General features: G+C 31.7%; 1 protein-coding gene and 1 long non-coding RNA gene across 3 annotated transcripts in view; one reads left to right on the top strand and one right to left on the bottom strand.

Annotated features, from left to right (window-relative positions):
- The window catches only part of Samuel (SAM-motif ubiquitously expressed punctatedly localized protein), a 334,669-nt gene that overhangs the window by 297,340 nt on the left and 13,588 nt on the right, over window positions 1-23,741 (bottom strand). The window lies entirely within an intron of this gene.
- On the top strand, window positions 20,353-21,807 carry LOC143198389 (uncharacterized). Of its 2 annotated transcripts, none has more exons than XR_013006259.1 (3): window positions 20,353-20,687; window positions 20,757-20,913; window positions 20,970-21,807. It is a non-coding gene; the product is annotated as an uncharacterized LOC143198389 (long non-coding RNA). The 2 variants fall into 2 exon arrangements; XR_013006304.1 differs by having other exon boundaries at window positions 20,757-20,924.

Raw genomic sequence — 23,741 nt, 5'->3', positions numbered from 1 at the left:
TATTATATACTGTTCTTTTAAAAAGTCGACTTAAAAATATGTGAAAATACTTACTAACGTAATAATAAGAAAATGTTGAAAATTATACTGAATGGTGGTTACGCCATTGTTTAAAATATTGGTATTGAAAAATAATTTTTCGATCATCTGAAAAAGATGATCCTACTGTGTGTGCTGTCAAATAGTTGAGCATAACTATGAGCTAATTACAGGTACTTGAGAATTAAAAAAGTTTAATGAATGGTGGGTCGCTCAATCTCTCTCGATTCAATGAAAGATAAAGATAACAACTTGCTCTACCTGATCCTTTTCTCGCATTTTTAGGTGAGAATTATACCCGAGATCCACATATTGCAATTTCAATTAGTCCTAATGAAATATAGTTTTACTTAAATTGCTTGCATACGGGCTATAGTAAAAGGAAATTGTCGCGCGTGTATTGGATTCGTCAGAACTGCTCGTGCGAGTTTATTCTAAACTAACTTGGTAGCTTAATTTTATGTTTACAAAATTTTGTTGAGGTAATATAATTATTTATTATTTAATAGAGAAAGTTAGCAGTGAAATAAAAATGAAAATAAATTCAGGAATGTTATGAATGATGTGAATGATGTTTTAGTTAAATTGCAATCTAAGTTAGATAAAATGAGAAAAAATATTAATGAAGCCGATAAACACAAATATATGCAATTGGTAAATGTGTACATTACAAAATTATAAGAGCTGCTGAAACTGAATTTTTACTAAGATGAGAATAAAATAAAAATGCGGTTCAATGCTTCCGAAAAAAACTCTGGAATCGACAAATATATGACAATACAATTCTTAAATAATGTCCTAAAAAGTAATATCCTAAATAGGCCTGTTAGGGTAATTATTGGGAAACTATGATATTGATTTACTGATTAATTTTGATTTATCAATAGATATGATTTGAAAATATGAAAAGGTATTTTGGATATCGGAATATATTAGTATATTGGAATGACAAATGCTCAATCAGAGTCCGTAAGCAAGCAGAACTCAAAAAAGATAAGTATATAATCCATTCTGTTCTACAACATTCAAACAAATTTGAAGTAATGTGACAGGATGAAACCATTAAACAAGATAAGAAAAGTGGCAAATCCTATACTATGACAAAATAAGCTATATTTATTCTAAATTTTGTTATAATACTTTATTTATATTTTTGTTTATTTTATTCAATTTATTACAATGAAGTTTGTTATACAATATATTATTTCAATTTTCCTGCACTACCTATCTGCTTCGGAGAGTGAAATAAAATGAAAAAAATTATAAACCACAAAGCTTCAAATCTTATGTTATAAATGATTTTGCATGTCCTATTAACTACATCTGTTATATATGCTATCCCGAATATTTAAGTTTTGTTTTAATCTTTTGAAATATCTACAAAATCAGAATCGTTTCTAGAGGACTCCAGAGAATTCTTTACTATCTGTAGTCAAACAAATTCTGATTTCATATTGTTTAATATACGTGTAAGTTTCTTTATAAACATAAAATTAACCTAAAAAATCTTGCTATTCACAGCTATCATATTCAACAATAAGTTAATGTTAAGTCTTTGACGCCATCAAAGATAATGGTAATAATTCTTTAACAAATCACTATGAAAATCTGATTAGTAATAGACTTCGGCCGCTTGAAAATGTTGAATGTATACAAAACACAGTTTTTCAAAGTAAAACCTTGAATTTTAAAGAGCCAAAAAAATAATTCTACTCCTTCATTCCTTTCTGGATATTAAAATTACCCGAACTAGTTTTATCAATCTTTCGTTCATCGCTACCTCATCATTGTTCATGAGCTCTTTATTTATTTTATTATATATATATATAATGTAATATAGCACACTACATAATTCGGTTTGTTGCTTTTCTAATATACATGTTAATGTCACATAATAATTCCAAATTGTTTACACATATATGCCCTACATGCATAAACATATATTACTTTACTACATTATATCATACTTATGTTTATAACATAAAAGTAAAGAAAAGTCTTGTATACTTATATTTGATATTCTGAAGTTGTAATTTTATGATATTTTTGTTATAATGTTCAGTGGTGTAGTAATTTAGACTTATCAATACTTTCACGTTTATTGAAAATTAATGGAAATTAGACTGAATTATATACAATTAAAAAAAGAATCGTGACTATTAGTTATTGAGACAGTTTGCGTATATTTTAATGTTATAATATACATATATTACTTTAATTATTATTTTTCATTCAATATATTTCGGATCTTATATCGAAATATTGTCAAAGCAAGTTTTTAGTAGCATAAAGTATATATTTTTAATTATTCTCTTGGCTCTGTTATGTGAGAAACTTGATTAACATACAAATAGTGGTTGAATAGTAGTCCCCGGCAGTCACCAGTACACATTAAGTTATGTCCAAAAAGGTTGGTGAATGTTGAATTCTGCGGGACGAAAACAGATATAGAGGCTTTTCATGAGCACATTTCCTACACTCATTACGACCAAGTATATCACGCTTCATTGATTTTAGCCGACATATTAAATCAGAACCACAATTAAAAGGTCGACGAGGTCAACGAATCAAAACCAAATATAGGGTATTCCATAACAAAAGCCGTTTCTATTGGAATCGAATCCAAATTGCAGACAAAGCCGCGCTTGCCCAGCCCGCTGATACAATGAAGCAATCAGCTGAATTAAAAGAGCAAAAATTAAGTCCATCGGCCATTGGTAACGGTAACGAGAGTTCCAATAATTTTTCGCGAAAAATCTCGACGGTACTGTTATTCATTGATTAAAAGTACCTCAGATCAGATAAAGAAATACGGCGCTATTGCTTTGTTCGCACTTAAGACAAGAAGGTCATACGGAGAGCAATGGTTTTTGTCGGCGAGATTGTTATCGCTCATAGCACGTTAATTTAACTGTATTTCGGTTTTTAGTCTTTGTAATTGGCGAAGAATAAGTATAGATTTCGATTTTTTTCGTTTCGCTTCTTCGTCTTCGTCGTGGTGAAAAAGGTAATCGACGAGAAATGTACAGTTGTGTTTCGGCTCGTGCCGAATCTTCGGTGACACATATACAGGACTACTATCTGACATAAATGTGTTCTGTCCTTGTACGTACCTTATTTTCTACGGTTCGTTATGAAATAATTACGTTTTATAATAATTAAAGTTATTTATATACATATCTGGCATTCAAAACCAAATGTGTCCGTTTTCTCTAAATTTAGATATTTATTTATTTTTCCGTCACACTAGCTTTCCCAACTCTTTACAGTTTTACTACAATCAATTTACAACTTTGTAGCTTTATCCAGAAAAATAAGTTCCATATTACTAACTTAAAGTATAATTCAGTCTTAATTACGTTTATTAATTTAGCTAATAACACAGGCCTGCAATAAAAAACCTATTTGAGTATTTTCAACTGATTTTTACTTAATTGGTATGCTGAAAATCATATGAAAAGAATATGAGGACGTCTTAAAAATAATATTCAAGGTTTAACGGATGTATTTAAGATCCAATATAATATGACGTATTTTCATATATTTATTTAAAATTAGCCTTAAAACAATTCTACTATTCCTGCATGTCATTCCGTACACCTCAAAGAAACCTAAACCTAGAACTTAAATCGCAGCAATTGAAAATATGAAGATGGTCATGAACATGGCCATGGCAGGTGTGCCGCAATTTTAAAATAAGTATATGCTGGGTTTACCAATTTCCTTTGCTTTTTGTGTTTGTAGACCTAAAAACAGTTGGGCGCCAAGTGAATTTAAACTTGAAAAGACTTCCTCCAACACATTTTATACTTCCACATAAAGTTCTTCTAACACCGATGCACGTAAAGGGTTTGATGAAGCAGTTTCTAGAACTACTTTTCAAAATTGGAGATTGCTTCGAATACATAGTTTAAAAATTTTTAAACCTCTCGGAACCAAAGGTGAAAGGATATTTACGTCGAACCAAACGTTAGATGGCATATCACTGACCCACAATTCATCACGACCATGGCAAATTCTCAAAAATAAGGGTGAATTGGTTTTAATGCAATAGAGAAACCGATAGGCAATCACAGAGACCCTAACTATCAGCAAATTGCCAAAAGAATATTAAAAACCTTTCAAGCTTTAGGACGCTTAAGAAGCCTAAACATGAATTTTCTTTATTCCCAATACGAGTATAGATAATTTTGAAGATGTGAGTGAAAAACAAGGTGATTTTAATAGGTCATTCAAGAGATGGGGAAAAGATACCGATAAAAATGGAACGTCTCAACGATATCGCTGGAAGTTAGCGATATCAATGATAACGCTATCGCGGTACAATTACACAGAGAAGCTTCATTGGTGAAAATAAAAGATTTTAGTGGGTTCTAGTGAACGTAGTACGCGTACGTATACGTAACTTATATCTCGCTTAACATAGTTACTCAAGTTGCCAAGAAATATGTCGTTCTATGACAAGAAAGAAATCATTTTAGTATTCAGCGCACAAAAAAAAAACATAAATATTACTGCATATAACCTAAGCAACACACACATACTTTTTTAGTTTTTTTTTTCAGAAAGAACAACGACCAGTCAATAGAGTGGGCAAAGGTTTCCACACAGTTTTCCATGGATTTTGTAATAATGTATAAGAAAATAACTTCCCATTTTCAGTTATTTTTTTGAAAGCAATAATTTACATAATTTACACAAACATACAAAAACCTAAAATAGAAATATTAAGTCATGTATAATAAAAAAATATAGTACACAAGAAAATATACATAAATTAAACATTCACAAATACACAAATATTTAACAGTTACAGCTATATTCTAATAGAACAAACATAACATCGCTGAAAGTCAGCTATCATATGTTATATCGTATATGAAAATATCTGGATATGTTTTATCTTAACCTTTAATAACGATTGTCATGTACGGTCCTGCCAAATTAGGAATACCGACAAAGAAAGATATCAATAATTCAATTTCAATATAAATATATACTTTTTAAGAAGTAACGATATTTTTAATGTCCCTTTAAAATAAAGTATCGAACAACTCAACGAGCCTTTAATATCCATTACATCTTACAATCAATTAGTGCAAATTTTATTTTAAAGGCGAAGGACTTGTGATATATCGGCAAAAAAATATTAATATTTACCAGACATTTAATTCAAGTATCGGCAATTTTTTTTACAAAAAATATCAATATGTTTATATATATATATATATATATATATATATATATATATATATATATATATATAATCCCTTTGAACAAATTAAATATTCACTTCAATATATAATATAAAAGTCAATAAATATCATTGCCGAATGACGAGAAAAAGGAATATCTCGTCAATATATTTAAATTCATATGGTTTAATGCTTTTCCGAAAACCTTTTAATTTCTTCGCTGACCCCTTAGAGTTGGTACCCTTATAAATGTCCTCCTTTCTGAACCGACACCTTCACATAAATTAAATGAAATAATTAGGATCATGCTACGATAAGATTTCTTCGGACGGGGGTCGTCCAAGTAAACACCATATTTATTTGAGCCTCATACAAAGTTGTACTGGATTTTCTAACATACTCTTCCTTCTGACACACGTCAATAATATATACGGTTTTTTAATTTAGACATTATTTCTCATACTTATATATAATTATACATTATCAATGTTATTGTCTAACTTTTTTAGACAGGTTTATTTTTCCAGTTCCTTGCCTTTTTTTTAATGGCACTTCAATATCCAATGCTTTTCATGAAAGTGATGTGTTAGTATCACCAGAGATAACAGAGTTTGATGTCGTTTATAAAAAACTATTTTTTCCGACCTATATTTCGTCTCGATCCACTATAAGTTTCATAAGAAATGAAATACTGCTTATGTGGTGTAACACATAACATGAATCGAAATTAGTGATAATTGTAAGAACTTTTTTCTTTTCATTGAAACAATTATTGATACTTATTTTATAAGTGTATAACGCGACGAAAGTATAAGTAAATGATTTTTTGAATCAAAGTCTTTTTTCGAGAAGAAATCGTTTTATATCTCAACATAACCTACTTTCAACTTAATACATATAGTCCAACGTTTTTCTAAAAATCTGTGGCTGACTGACAGGTACAACTTGGACTCCTTTCGTGCACGTTCATTCAGAGTTGATTAATTGTTTTAAATTTTCCTTGGCCTCTGACGTTTTGAGATGTCTCTGATGTTTTGATATAAAAACGCGATCAGATTGCAGCTCACCATCCCCAAGCACTCCTCTGAAGAGGTTATATGGTTACACTTACGGTCAAGTGCGAGCAGTCAAGTCGTTATCACATCAAAATGTAAAATGTGATTTAACTGCATATTTGATATATTCTAACACCCCGTAGTATTTATCAGACTTTTTCTTAGTTTCTTAGTTTCTCAAAATCTCACAGTAGTTTATTAATGGATGCCAATTAAGAGAATGATGTCACTGACTTATCACACTGCCCATATATAAACCCCAAAGAAAAATTCATATCGAGATTATGTTTCTTGACATAATTTAAAATACGATATCATTTAGTTCTAACATGCTTAGGGTAAACGAAAAATATTTTTGAAACTATTCATGTAACATAAAAAAGACCGGTTGATAAAATCAGAAAGAAATAAACTTGTCACGAATTAACTCTGAGACCAATTTATCTAGCCTTCCATCAGATATCTGAAAACCATAAAGTTTACTAGGACAACCGAAATAGTTCTCTGTTCCATCCGCTCTACGTACGTTCGGAAGATGTAGGCGATATGTAAATGACATTAAAAGTTTTCGAAAAACTAGGAAGAAACCTAATTTAATCGTTGGAGATCAACAGGAAAAACGAGCCGAAAACTAACGCTCGTTCGAGATAAATTTATGTAGGGACTGACATTTACTTTCGAATATATTAACGCGTTGGGAGTTGGTTTATTATAGGTGTCGCTAAAGATTGGTTCTTTATGTGTTGTTATAGCATGTTAAAGGTTTTTTAAAAGGTTGAAATAAAACGAAAATAAAATAAATGTAAGATAATATCTAAGTGAACGAAATTGAATTATTGACACCTCACTTAAATAATTATATTGTTTTAAGGATAAGCTAATTAAGAGTAAATTAACTGCATCGTAAATAAGAAATTACGTGTACCATAAAATAAGGTATTTGATGAGACAATTTTCTTTAGAGATATCTGATCTAAACCTCGGAAGTATAACCATTTCTTTGTTGAGGACGAAAAGAAGAGCATGATGGCCCTAAATACAGTTTTTAGTAGCCGACTCGTCCATAAAGTCTTAATTGATTAATATTTGTGGCTTAAAATCTTGTCCCTATATATTACACCTTCCAATCGATATTCAAAACAATAATATAATAAATCTATTGATAAACAAGTTGAAACATTTTTGATATAATTTTATAATATAATGTAGCATAATGCATTGTACAACAAAAAAAAAAGAGATAAAACTTTAAATAAAGGAAATACATTTTAAGAAGAAGAAGAATTATTTCAAGAAAATTTTAAATAAAGAGCAATTCTTTGGGAGAAATTAACTAACTTAAACAGGTTATGTGGTAAACAAATAAGCCATTTCTTCTTCTATTAGTTAATAAGTTGCTGTATTTTTTTAAAATGTGGGAGAAGGGAATATATTCCTCACAATGAGAAGATAGATGTAATAATGCAATCCATAAATAAGAAATTTGACAGAGTTCAGTCTGCTATCTAAGTTTTATTTCTATGGTAGGATAAAAGAAGTGCATAATATTCCGAAGCTTAGTATCCTGATAATCTATTAATGGGAAAGTATATTTGTAATATAATATATTTATGACTAATTGGCGCGTCCTAGTAGCTACTTTGGAAAGATCATCAGACAATTAATTTCCTGGTATGTCCTTTCAGTTGGTGCAGTTTTGTCTGGAGGTATCCAGATAATACAAATTAATAAATTAAACTACTGGTTAGGCATTATCAATGGTATGCAGACTCTGCAGACGTATTCAAAAATCGGGGTATACAAGTCAGATTCTAGAATGCTTTGTGGCTATATTTTGTTGCAAATATCTCAGCCTAGATAATAAAAATTAGTTTATTGACAAACCTACAATAAACCTCTGTGGTGCTTCCTATAGATAATTTAGAATCATTTGTATATATGATTTCACTATTTGGATATTTTAACAGAATTCGAAAAATAGATTCTGGACCGTCAGAACTTAGAATTTATTTATAATTAGATGCAATTTATATTATTATGAAGAAGTTCAGATTTTAAATATACGAATTGTAGATGATAGGAAGAATGCCCTACAGTGTACAAGTAATTAAAATCTAATTATTACATTATTTTCTTGTAGTTATTTTAAAAGTAGTAATGTAAGGAGGGATATATATTTTCAAAGATAATTCTATTATCCAGACATTTTTTATACATATATATATTATATACATATATATTATCTATATATATATATATATATATATATATATATATATATATATATATATATATATATATATATATATATATATATATATATATATATACATATGTTACAATCACACAATTTTAATGATACAAATCATAATGAAAAACCTTGTGGATTGTACCAATTGTGGGAGTATTCCTAACAGTTGTCATCTTATTACATATTTTTCTGGTATAATGTATATACAAAAAAAGTTTCTATTCCAAATGGGCTAAATCCGAGAAAAAGCAATTATTGAGAACCAAGATGTACACTAGATTTAAATATTAAGAGTAACTGTTTTTCCACATTCTAATTTTTTTATGCAATCATAGAGTATAAAAGATATGATTGTATACAAAACAGTACATTAAGTGTATTTTTTTCGATCATATTTTATGATTTTTCACGGTTGAATTTTGTTTATACAGTGTTGAATCTCCTAGATCAGCTTGATGTTATTATACTTTACGCAATTAACAGATCAATTGAAAAGTCTCCGGCCTACTATAGTAAAACAATTTTTATGGCAAAATTAGTTTTTTTTATTCAAAAAATTCCCTTCAAGGGTGATACACAAATTATATTGACGCTCCAACTTTTCGAGACACTTTTGTAGTACGATTTGTCCTTTTCTTCAAAATAGGCCTCAGTTTCGGCGATCAGCTCTTCATTCGATCAAAATTTGTTCCCAGCGAGCATTCTTTCGAGATTTAAGATCGGGAAATAGTCCCAGATCTGGAGAATACAATGGATGAGGAAGCAACTCGAAGCCTACTTCATGGTTTTTTGCCATCGTCTTCACTGACTTGTGACACGGTGCATTGTCTTGGTGAAGTAGTACTTTCTTTTTCTTCAAATGCGGCCGTTTTTTCGGCGAAATCGTCCTTTAAACGGTCCAATAATTGTTGATGGTTCTTCCTTTTTCAAGGTAGTCAATGAAAATTATTCCATGCGCATACCAAAATACAGACGGCATAATCTTGCAAACGGACCATTGCGTTTTCTCACGTTTTAGAGCGGGTTCATCGTGAGCAGTCCACCCGGATGGCTGTCGAATGGACTTCGGAGTGAAATGATGGAGTCATGTTTCATCCATTGTCACATATCGATGCAAAAATTCGGGTTTATTACGCTTGATCATCTTCAAACACTGTTTCGAATCGTCAACTCGTCGTTTTTGGTCAAAAGTGAGCTCGCGCGGCACTCACTTTGCAGAGAGCTTTCTCACACCCAAATATTCGCGAATGATATGATGTACACATTCAGTTGATATCTTTAGAGTGTCTGCTATTTGATTCAATATCAATTTACGGTCATTCAAAATAATTTTGTGGATTTTTTTTATGTTTTCGTCTGTAACAACCTCTTTTGGGCGTCCATTGCGTTCACCGCCTTCGATGCTCATTTCACCACGTCTAAACTTAGCCTTGATCCTTGATGGTTGATTTTCCTGTGGCAGTGTCCGGAAACTCGGCATCAAGCCAAGTTTTTGCTTCAACTGTATTTTTGTCCTTCAAGAAGCAATATTTTATCAACACGCGAAATTCCTTTTTATCCATTTTCTTCGCAAAAGTTGCTTCACTAAAAATGCTATAATTCACAAACTAATGATCCGACAGCTGTCAAATTTATACACGCGTCTTTTGAGGATTAGGGCTAATTAAATTAAAAAATATATGCATTTAATTCTAGTAGGGCCATCTATGTGTCCGGCCGGGTCTTTTCAATTGACCTGTTAAAGTCTTGCGGCACCCTTTAAATAATCTTATCAAAAAGTAATGAGGAAATATCTCAAAATATAATATAATATAAAATAAACAAAATTAACAAAACATAATATATAATTTTTATGCACTGTGGCATATCAGCTCAGTTCAGTTTAATATTAACATTGCCTTATTCATATTATGTCTAAAACTGGTCTTAGTTTAACAATTTTCTTGACTAACTGTAATCATCAAGTTCCAATGCCTCTTGAGGTTTTCTCAAAATATCTAAAACACCAAAACAATGACTAGTTCTCTAATCTATCGAAGGATATGTATTAATACATTTTGTCAATAATCAAACAAGTACCGCATGGACCAATATATTGTGGTATAAAATATTACAAGAAAACCAAAACAAGTGTCTATAATTTCAACGGAAATCAGAAAGCCTGTTGGATGCGATAATAAACTACGTACTCCTCGAATGGTCTACGTTTGAATCGGCCGTATCGTAAGACTTATCTTGACCCTGCCTTTTATTTCAATATCTACCATAAACCACATAAAATCGACGACCACAGAGTCGCGCAGTCATAAGTTTTGATGGTAATAGTATTTTGCATCCGCTAGTGTCAACATCAAGCTGGAGCAGATACAGACGATTGCAACTAATGCATTCATCAGAGAGTACTATACAATTGATGATAAATTGGCGAAGGCAATTTAACTCTTTAATCATAAAATATGGGAAGTTTTATTAGGAATTAATCATAAAATATCTATGTATCAAGTAATTTATCAATATAGTTAACTTCAAAAGAGATATACTTAGTTTGTAAGAGTAACATTTATATATACAGAATTATTATATCTTTATCATAAAAATACATATTTATTCTAACTACGGTTTTTTCAGTCGAATACATCATTTTAAGGTGTGCAAATAAATAGTAGCTACTGCAAACTAGATTGATAAATAACGTACCATCACTTAATTGACTTCTTTATTTTTTTTAGACCTCATATTTTAAGACATAACGCTCACAAATATAACCAGACAATACGACGAAAAATCAGCAGACGTATTTGCTTATCTATGTGCACAAGGAATACTTATCAAAGCAATCAAAACATATCCCCTATATCCAAGCTTTTATTACATCATGTAACAAATAAAACTTTCTTAATATCTTGAGATTTTCTAAATTTGGAACCCCAAAAATAGGAAGGGAAACATCATCAGCCCTTTCCCTGTCTGAGAAGAATTTTTAGTTATATACCTACCATATACAACGAATACTAGAATAATTGTAGAGCATATATTACGTAGCACAATAGTGTTGTTAATTAAAAAATAATCATATATTATCCAAATACAGAAATATGCGTTCGTCTTGCCATCTATGAGTGTTAAAAAGTCAAAACGATATTTTTAGCACAAGAAATATTTCTTTCTCGTTGAGTATTTTTGCTTAACCAAAACAATGAGTTCTAATTATAAGAACAACTAATTTTATACTTGATAAAGATCTCGCAGAATACAGTTCGTGGTTCACTGTAATACTTAATTAGAGATTTCAAATATATAACATTAGGAACATGTAGGGTTTACCTAACTTTAACAGAAAAAAAAATGGCGATCCATAGCGGATATACATAAAAAAGGAGAAAATATATCTAATATTAAATTGTTCCTAATAAACAACCTTTTTAGGTATCTAATATGAAAAACCACGACCTCTTATAGGTTAAGAATACAACGAGTTCGTGCACATCAAACACAACAACAGTGAGCACGACATTAAAATTGAGCGTTTCCGCAGACAGAGTGCTCCTGTGATCCTGAACGAGCTGAATTCCACTATGATGTGGCAATAGATTATTATGCCGACAAATCGGTAACAATTGGGGAAATGACAATAATTTGTAAATATTGCAAGACGTTAAAATACAGTGGTAAATCTACTGGATTATGTTGTGCTACGCTCTTTAGTTTCTGAGATTAGAAATGATTCTAAGCAGTTCTTGGCCAACATTCAGAAATATAACAGCTGTTCCCAGATGACATCATTTGGCGCTACACATGTTATATAGGACAATTTCATGCCCACTTTCCCACAGTTGACCCAAAATTGCATGCAGAAGTTACCAAACACATGATACATGGACCATGCGAAGTTTTCAACTACAATTGACCCTGTATGGTTGACGGCAAGTGTTTCAAGCAATACCCAAAGGACCTGATTGCTGAAACCATAACGGGAAATGATGGATACCAATTGTATCGTCGGCGATCTGTTGCGGACAGTGGTCGATCGGCAGTTGTGAAGGTAAGAGGACAAAATGTTGATGTGGACAATAGTTGGATCGTGGTATACTCGCCAATATTATCCAAAGCTTTTGAGACTCACATCAATGTGGAATATTGTAACTCTGTGAAGTTGATAAAGTACATATGTAAATATGTTAACAAAGGTAAATGACGAAATATCACAGTACCAGATGGGTTTCTATGTAAGTAGCAACAAAGCAATTTGGCGTATCTTTTCATTTGCAATGCATGAAAGACACCCTGCAGTAGTCCATGTGGCAGTCCATTTAGAAAACGGTCAGGAGGAAAAAAGTCGAGGATTAGAGATTGTCGAGGATCTCAGTGCGACTATTCAGAATTTTCGTCTGATTTGACTGAGTTGGTTTCCTTCAAATCACTCGACACCGTGATGAACCAGGACGACGTAGTCAACTATCCCACGGAGTTTTTAAATTCACTGGAATTGCCTGGATTACCACCTCACAATTTTAAGTTAAATGTAGGATCAGTTGTTATAATGCTGCGTAACATTAATCAACCTCGACTGTGCAATGGAACAAGACTGGCTGTGAAAAAGATGATGAATAACGTCATTGAGGCAACAATCATAAAGGGAAAATACAAAGGAGAGGATGTCTTGATCTCGCCTATACCGATGATTCCAACGGAATTACCATTCGATTTTAAACGTTTACAATTTCCAGTACGTCTGGCCTTTGCAATGATCAAAAGTAAATCTCAAGGCCAGTCGTTGGAAGTTTACGGAATCAGCTTGGAGTTTTCCTATTTCAAGCATGGACAATTATACGTCGCGTGTTCGCGCGTCGTGAAACCATATATATATATATATATATATATATATATATATATATATATATATAAGCCACAACACAAAACAAAAAATATAGCTTATCGGAAAGCTTTAAATTAATTAGCAAACTGTATCATAACTGTGTGTGTCTGTAAATATCTAATTGAAACCTTATATATAGCCAGTATTTCAGGAAAACTCTGTTTTTTAAGTGTGAAACATCATGCGTAATTAATCGAAAATTATAATAAAAATTCGTTTCATACTGAGCATTTTTTTTATTAATTACGGATTATTAGGTTTTTTATTTATCGATGTAGGCAGTACGAAATCTGCCGGGTCAGCTAGTATATTATAAAAAAATAATTTTTTCTATTTTTGCCTTATATTTTTCAGAATTTAATTTCACATTCACAACTGACCAAAACGCAAAATAATAGAATTATTTTATGATGAAAATAACATCCTACTTGAAGCCGTCAGTGGAGATAGTCAAAACAATGGACACTCTCCTCCATGCCCACCAAATTAATCTTCAAAATATCTTGAAATCAAAATGGGAGGATGCGATTATGTTTTTCAATAGTCAATCGTCAGGAGTGAACTTAAAATATGCAGATAATCGAATTCGAGGGAATTAATCCATTTTTTCTGATAACTTAAAATGTGAATCTGATTAAACAGTTAACGACAAAAACAATACAGTTAGTTCCGACGACAATGACACGGGACTTTTTGAAAACATTACCGGGAACTGACCGGACTACGTGAAACCGACCGTACCGAGACCATTCTAATAAAATTCGATCATCATTCTAGTAAATCTCCCGCCATGTAGGAAGTTGTCCGCATCGACTAATTCTGTTTCTCATCGTTCATGTCCGCGGAATCGCACCTTTACGTACCCGGGTGGAGTCCGGAGAGACGCCGAAAGAACGGTTCGATTGGATTTGTTTGGCAGCCGCGAAAAAGCGCGGACGCAATTATAAATCATTATTAGATTGTTTATTTTGCTTATGTAAATGGTAGATAGGAAATGAAAGGCCCGAACGGCGGAAAGAGAGAAGATTGTTGCGGTAGGATCTCGCTGTTCTATTAATAACGACATTCTCTGGCTGTTCGAGAATGTCCGATTGTAGGAAAACGTTGCCTTGGCGGCTTACTTTTATCGCTGCTCTCTATTTTGCTTTATTGTTCATGTTTCTGCGATATTTACAAGCTTCCAAATGGTAAGGTTTAATTACGTTTTTATATTTTGTTTATATAGAGTCAGCTATCATTTGACTTATTTTTATAGCACGTGTAATAAATAGAGGTTTAACTGCATAGACGTCTTGGGCGAATAGGCTAGATGACTGTAATAATGAATCACAAAAATATAATTCTATAATTATAATATATTATGGAAAGATTATCGGAAATGGATATATTTTAAAATTAAAAGTGTGATTATCAAGATTTTACCAAGTCTAACATATGTCGCAAGCATTACGAAATATTAACGTCACTTTGCCGTTTTCTAACCATCATATTCGCATTCAAACGCTTGAAATTTTTAGGTGGCTTCGATTTTATTTAGATTATCTATCTTATATTTAACTGAGAATTATCAAGGCAAATAACCTAAATTGCTAAAATTCACTCTAATGTGTAACCGTAACTGAAATAATAATTTTGAAGAGAATTCTACAACTCTTGCCTAATGCAGTGAGTATTCCAGACACATTATGAAGTGAAATGTGGAAGAATATTGAAGGATATTAAGTTAAAATACTGTCAGTATAACACTTGTCAAGTCTTGTCAAATTAAGAAATGCAAGCAGTAAACCTAAAAAGTACCCAATAATAATTATATATATTTGACGATGGATGTTTGATTTTCGTAAACATTTAACAGCTTTGTGAAAGGAACAGTTTATCAAAAAAAAAATCGTGTAATTATCTTAGAATATTTGAGTAAATAAAATGCACAAGTTATAATTCTGATATTTACCTTAATGACAACGCCAAAAGGCATTGTTTAGTTCCATTCCTAGACATATCTCAGACCTTTGATAAAGCATGGCATATGAGATTGCAGGTTAAATAAGAAACTTTTTCCTCATCCAGATAATGATCTAATAAAATCTTACCTCTAGGATGGCCATTTTACTGCAAAACAAGGCGATGAACATACCGAATTACATAAAATATTTCAGGAGTTCCGCAAAGTAGTGCACTGGTTCCAGTACTATATCATTTGTACATATCCGATCTACCTACGTCAAAAAGGGTCATAGAGTCAATTAACCTGATCCGTAAACTAACATGTCCACCAATCTACATCAATTATTATCAATCCCCACAAGCAGAGAATGCCAAATACCTTGGTATGCACCTAGATCGACGCTTAACGTAGAAGAAGCACATACACGCCAAACGGGAATATCTTGGGCTTCAACTCTACCAAATGTATTGACTTATCAGGCGCAAATCCAAGATATCATTAGATAACAAGATATCATTGTATAAATCTATATTCAAGCCTATTTGGTCATATAGAATTAAACTATGGGGAACCGCTAGCAAGTATAATATATCCACCATACTCCGGCTCCAAAATGAAGTTTTACGTGCCACTGTCGATGCTCCCTACTAAGTCTCAACTGAAGTAATACAACGTGATATTCCTCTGGAACCAATAACGAATCTAATTCAACGTATTTGTGTATTATTACGATATATTCGCTAATTAGCTAAATATACGATGTGTCATTGAATACCAGAATTGGAAAATATATGAGTATATACTTCCCAATGATTAGCAAATTCATTAATTAAAAACAGATACCAAACGATACAAAAATGGAAATATATAACAAGAAATATACGCTAATTTTAATTTTCGAATGCAAAATATGGGTGGTATAAAAGAAGAGAAAAACCAAACCAGAATATGAAAGGAACGGGATAAGAAATAATGAAATAATAAAAGGCCTTGACACAAAATTTTTAAAACAATATATAGAAAGTAGACCACTTATGAGTACTTTAGTAGGTTACTTACTGCTTATAGATACGACAAATCAACGAATTTGAGAAATAAGAAGGCATGGAAATATATGAAGGAGATAGAGAACACATTTGAATAGTACAAAAAGAATATTCTAAATATAAAAATTACATTACTCGTTTATTTAGTCCAAAGTATATTATACTTTTTTTATCTAAATTTTTCTTATAGAAATTTATTTGGTGTTTATGGAGATGATCTTGACACATCATGATATCGCAACGGAACTAAACAGTTTTCAAGCAATTACATTATACTGTACATAAAATAAATATGCTTTCCATTGAATTATAAGTAAACATTTTATGGATTTTATGCAGGAATAGAGTAATTAGCAATACATATTAATACTTATCATTCATTAACAAAAAATATGTATTTAAATATATCATAAAACTTTCAGTTAACACCTTTTTAATTTAATTATATTTTTTCTCACATCGTCTATATAGGAGAATAGTGAGAATAATGAGATATTTCAAATAAATGAATTTTGAATGACTATTTTTTAAAAGGAAAACAACACCATTTAACAAATTTAACAAATTCATTCATTGACAATTCTACTCTCTACTACTACTACTACAATTCTACTATCATTAAAAGATTCATAAAGAGAAAAAACCTAATACCAACACACCAGTATGGGTTTATTAACAATAACTCAACAATTGACCAGGTCCACAGAATAACAAATGTTATTGAAAAAGCCTACGAAAGTAAAAAAGTATGCTGAGCTGTATTTTTATATGCTACATATATATATACAAGTCTTCGATAAGGTTTGGCATGAAGGCCTTGTTCATAAACTACAGAAAATGCAAGTGACAATATAAATAATTGGACAGAAGATTGGAAAATAAGACTTAATGAAAGTAAATGTGCATGTACTGTACATGTGCAGTTCACCTATAAACAGACCGTACAAGTACCAATAACATTAAATAATACTATCATTCCATATAGCAACAACGTTAAATATCTCGGAATTAATCTCGATACAAAACTTCTCTGGAAGGAACATATAAAGAAGAAAAGAAAAGAACTGGAATTGAAATATAGGAAAATGTACTGGCTAATTGGAAGAAAATCGCAATTATCAGTACATAATAAATTGCTATTATATAAGCAAATACTGAAACCTATATGGACGTACGGAGTTCAATTATGGGGATATTCTGCAAAGAATAACATAAATAAAATACACATTTTTTAAAACAAAATCCTGAAAGGTATTGTGGGTGCACCCAAATACCACAGGACTGACTATCTACATTGTGACCTTCAGATACCCACAGTCAGTCAAGAAATCAAGAGAAATGTAAGGGGGCATGAGGAAAGACTCCACGGATACCACCAGAACAGGATACAGACTCAAAAGAATCAAACCATTTGATCTTCTGTAGTGTTGCGCCATGAGATGCATATATTAAAAAATTCAGCAGTGACATGTATAAACATTATTTCACTGAGACTGAGATAGAGCCGATGGGTCCTCCTAGTTATATACCTAGATGTATGTTATCATAAAGACAAATTGTAGGTTAGACGGAAACGACTAGTAACAACATATTAATTAAATAATAAAAAAAATATTAAAAGATTATTACGGACACATGCTACATTGGCTTTTACGGACAGGGAAAATGGAATTCCTAAGTCAATATTTGCCAAATATACGGATGATTTGAAAATTTTAGAGCTATTTGATCCTTTATGGTTAAGCGGTTATGTAGTCAAGTAGAATTATCGAGTTTGGAATACAGATTATTTGTTAAAAAGTACTTGGATCGATCAATATACGAGGGTGGTTCAAATATGATGGAGAGAAACGTACATGGCGCGCATATATGTTTCGAAGGTGTGGCAGTTTTCGTCGGTAGTGCATGTTTCACGCGCGTGATACAACCATGAGTGGACGTCAATTGCCTACCGCCATAAATAAAGGTATTGTTATTCGTTTTTAGTGTGGAAAGGCATTAATAAGACGGAAATTTTTCTGCATCGTTTTTGCGAAAGCGATATGTCGTCTAAAGAGTAGAGGAATACGAAGGAAGGGGCGACAGTTAAAGCGAAGACAACCAGGTCCGCGGGTAAGGTCCTGTGTATGGTCTTCTGGGATCGGGGCGTGCTGTACGTCGATTTTCTGCACACCCAACGTACCATTAATATTGCATGCTGCTCTAACCTTCTGAAATCACACGTGAAACCCGCTTATCGCACGAAACGGAGAAGCATTCCAGCACGAAGTGCGATTCTTCTTCAAGATAACGCGCGACCTTATACCGCGAATTTCGATTCGGAATTAGGGTGGAAGGTACTGCATCACCTCCACTACAGTCCGGATTTATCACCCTGCGACTACCACATGTTTGGACCACTGAAAGAAGCTCTCGGAGGTCAAACACTCAACACCGTCGACGAGCACATGGCGTCCGACTTGCCCAAGGAATTCTTCGATATCGACATAAATAAACTTCCGAAAAAAATGGACAAAATGTATAACTAATGAGGGGAAATACCTAGAACAATTGTAAATGTTTGTAAATTCTTTCAATAGTAAATAAACGTGTCAAAGTGTTTGTCTGGATCATATTTGAATCACCCTCGTAATTTTATATGAATATTATTTTATTAAACACTCTCTACTTCTTGGTATTCACTCGACTAATTAAATCTATTTCCTCTCCTATCTCCAATTAAACTTTACATGAACTGAGTAACTGATAATTCACATCATAATATTAGCTATTTTCTTATTAGTAAACATCTAAGGCTGTATAAGCCAATCTGCAGCGCCATAATGAAAGGCTGGACAATATTTACAATTCTAATACGAAAATAACTACTTATGCAACGACAAATTTTTTATTTCTACTCGGAAAGAATGAAAATAGAGATAGAAATATAAATGATTTTATTCGAATATAAGACGCTATCATTGTCAATTACCTACTCATGTGTTCACCAAAGTTTTTATAGGCAGTTAAGCATTAAATTTAATGAACCATTAAAGAGCCTTATTTCTTAATGAAATATTTTATTTTGATGAACAATTTTTATTGATCATCAAAATCTTCACAGGCAAGAATAATTACAATATGCCATACAAGAATTGCTCAACTAATAATATAAAATATAGGATCATTAGTCAGAACTCAAGTTAATTCAAGTATAATCTGAATAACGCTAATAACTAATGAATATTCTGACATTCTGACATGTATTATACATGTATTAATCTAATTTTAATTAACACAGTTAAAGAAAACATTAGACATATGTCAAATAAACTACGTTACAATAAATAACCTGAAACACGTCAGCTTAAATCATTATTAACTTTATCCCCGCGAAGCGAATAAAAGAGAAGAAAACCATATCGTGTTACAGTACTAGATCAAATTTAATACGTTATAATTTAAATGGCACTTAAATCACGAGTACGAACAAATAAAATTGCAATAAATTATTCGCAATTGGAGCAGTACGTTTTACATAAGGAAAAAAATCATTATACAACAATAAATCAGCGGATAAAAGTGGAACGGCATTTATCTACACCATCTAATTTTTCAGCTGTTCGACTGTTGCATAAGAACGAAAAACAAAACCATTCTTCTTTGACGCGGTTCAGTACATAAAATAGGTGACAGCTTCCCAATTCGGAATGTCGTATCGAAAATAATTTTACATATATATAAAAAGGGCTCATTATATTAGTAATAATTATATTATAAATGGATACAAACATAACAGGTCGGGAAAAAGAAAAGTTTTTTTCATGTGTCTCTATTTCAAGATAGGACATATTTTTACATACCGATTATACTGCCTCGTAAAAATTGCAGCACATATAGTCTATTCGAAATAACAGTCAATTCACGTCATCAAGATGTTTAATGTTTTGCCTGTCACAATTTGGAAATTCGTTTTAAAGTCAGACAATCCAACTTCCTAATTTCATTCTAGATATAATGCTGTGTAATAAGCTTGAAAAAGCAACCGAAGCAAAAGTCGGTCGGTTTTCAAACATCTGCAGAATTCTTCAAAATTCTAATTATAATAGCTATGGGTTATAAACCGGCAAACGTTGTTTTAACTCTTTACTTGTTTTGATAAATTTTAAATCGTTGCCTATTATTAATCTGAATGAAATTGCCGAAGCTAGACATAGATACAACAGACAGCGTCTCTAATTAGTTAGATCGAACAGGAAGGAGATGATGGCCCCCTCGGGGCAGTAAATTTTGTTAGAGAGGTAAGCACTTTTACTGTTAAATATTAAGTTGCTGCGCTTTTTATTGAACATATTTTTTGCGTGTTCTAGTTGCACTGAATATTAGTATAGGCTCGGTCAGTGAAACAAGCAAATAAGTGATAGAAATAATCTCGGATTCACCGAAAAGAAACTGTCCTCATACCATGCGGGTGATGAATCAATATCAGCTTGATGTTAGCTCTTTCAGAGAACAAATATATAGAACGTATAAAAACAGTGAGATTTCTTCAATATAAACACAATTTAATTCAACTATTTTAGACGAAACTATTAATCTGAAAAGTATCCAGAGAAAGCTTAGAGATATGCAGCACTTTGAGGAATGTAAAATATCCTTTCACACACTGTTGGGTAATATAAGACCTATATCGTAAAAAGATAATCCACGAAGAGATTTAATAGGACTGCTAGAATTTGCTTATAAAAGTGCAACTTGTGTATTTAGGTGAGGTATGGATATTTCAGAATGGGACTTATATATCCAATAGTCACTGATGGCAAGATGATAATAAAAGTATTATTAAGACAACAAAAGTTTATGGAAAATGTTAATGTTGGAATAAAAATTTATTAGGTTTTATTAGTCATAATATGTATTAATAATTCGTTGCAGATATATTGTTCTTCATGCTATAAAGAGAAATGGTTAATAACAGCTTCAGTTGGGATGACCTCGATCAGACATGTTGAAGAAGAAATTGAGAGACGACGGAATCGTGACGAAATGTTAGAGAGATTGGAAATCAACAGCTTAGTTATTCACTTCAATATAATTAATATATGATAACTGTAGGAACAATTTTGCAGATATGACAAATGCATTAGTGACGAGAATGCTAAGAATCAAATTTAGTTTTACCAATATATTATAGATATATTATAGTTTTGTCGATATATATAAGTAGTAACAAAACAATCTAAGAATACAGTGATATCAAACTGACTTAGTACAAGGAAACACTATAATGAATGAAACAAGAACTAAGGTAAATATGTTCTCTAATGAAAGTAAATTATATGACTTGGATATAAAATTGTATGGTGGTGGATTAAGCCTCCAGAGGATACCACTTAATAAAAAAACGCCATAAAATTAATAACAAAACATCGATAATATTTGTATTAGATGTACCATAATGTTAAAATAAATTATATTTTATAACAATATTTTTGTTTGATTATTTTATTTAGATTAGAATTTTGTTGTATGTCATAACCAAAATTAACTAAAGCTCAGATGATGTGAGAATTAAAAGGCGAACGCGCAATATCTCAGGCCTTTTCAGACATTTGACAAACGTCAGTATCCATAGTAATGACAGCATTCACAAATCATTTGGTTATGATTAGGGTGGCAATATGTTGGTATTCAACCGGTCCTCCCATTCACATTATTGGCCGGATTACTGCGAATGAATATCTCGATATCCTCAATGATGAAATTCTTACTATGATTAATAATTCCCTTCCATATCCAACATGATTAAGCGTCCATACGTACGGCCAAAAGGATTCAGTTTTGGTTTGAGGGGCTTCACAATACCATCAAATATATCCCGTAGCCAGCATAATCGCCAGACCTCGACATAAATGAACTATCATGGGGAGTTTTAGAGTAAATATTAAGAGTAATATTGGTAAATGTTTGGATAAAAGAATAGGACAAAATTCTATTGGAAACCATTCAGACACTCTGCAAATTTATTCCGCGAATAGTTGCACCTGTTTTCTGTTTTAAGTTAATGGCAATGGTCACGTATTCCTATAATTTTGTCCACCCCGTGCTTATGCCACTTTGATCAAAGAAATTTTGACACATTTTTAGGAAAGATATAACTTCGTCTCTATAGAACGAAAAACTGAAACAAGTGATCCTTAATTAATTAAGAGGGCTTCGGAAAAATAGGAACAAATGATAGCTGGTCAAATCAAAGTCCGGACTATATGCTGGTTGCACAAAGACTTCCCCGTTAAACCCTCTCAATTTTTGTTGTCATTAAAGATGTGTATGGTCGATTATTATTGTGATGTTCAGTGCCAACCCTTTGCGTATTGATCAATCCATTTTTTTATTTCAGTCTCATGAGTTGTTGATTGTAAGTTAACGTAGAGTTAATAGTTCAGTTGGGTTTAAGCAGCTCATGATGAATACTGCCTTTCCATCCCAAGTCCAGCCTTTGTAACTGATAGCTAAGGTTATCTGGACAACAACGACAAAATTCGTTATATAACATAGTAATATGTGATCCCATTTTTATCCCCTACAATAATTAGTTTCAAAAAATTCTCGATTTTATTTCATTTCATCAGAAAGTTACAAAGAGAAACTCGACTTATTAAATTATACCATGCAAGTTCATGTTAAACCCAAGTATTGAGCACTTCGTACACTGTAGTCCTATGTAAATCGTTCAAAAATCGTGATCAGTCAGTCGGTTATATGTCAATCTATATCTTATTAGTTTATTAGAATTTATATATTATTAATTTAAGAATTTCATCGATGTTTTTGAATTGGCTAGCCAGGGCAAGATTTATCTTTAGTATCGACACTTCCGGAATGTATCAGCATTGAATGGTATCACAAATTTTTTATCAAATATTTTACTATTTTTTGTTTTTCGTACAAAAAATGCTATTTATAATAAAATTATGTTATTCTATCAATACAAAGAAGTATTTTGCGTGCCATACATTTTTTTGCTTCATTTAACTTCAGTCGTTCGAAAAAAACTGCTGTATAAAATTGATTAAAGGTAGTAATAATAACTAATAATATTACTATTTAAACGGACATCTCTCTTATTTAACTGAAAAATGAGATAAAATAGTACCACGAAATAAACTCTCAGCCTTTCCAATACAAAAGTTTAAGACAGCATGATGAATGGAATACAGAATTTATGAAGACACCTACACATCGTTAACAAAAATTATTAAAAATATTTTATTGAATACCTACTAGCAAAAACTAAAAAGAAACGTACTATTTTAACTATCTCGGGCTTTACTTATTCACTAACAATGAATCGC

The sequence above is a fragment of the Rhynchophorus ferrugineus genome, unplaced genomic scaffold, assembly GCF_030347505.1.
Source record: "Rhynchophorus ferrugineus isolate W39M unplaced genomic scaffold, kcgeb_rfMv2 rfM1, whole genome shotgun sequence".
In the NCBI taxonomy this organism is placed as follows: domain Eukaryota; kingdom Metazoa; phylum Arthropoda; class Insecta; order Coleoptera; family Curculionidae; genus Rhynchophorus; species Rhynchophorus ferrugineus.
This window is presented reverse-complemented; position numbering and strand designations above follow the sequence as displayed.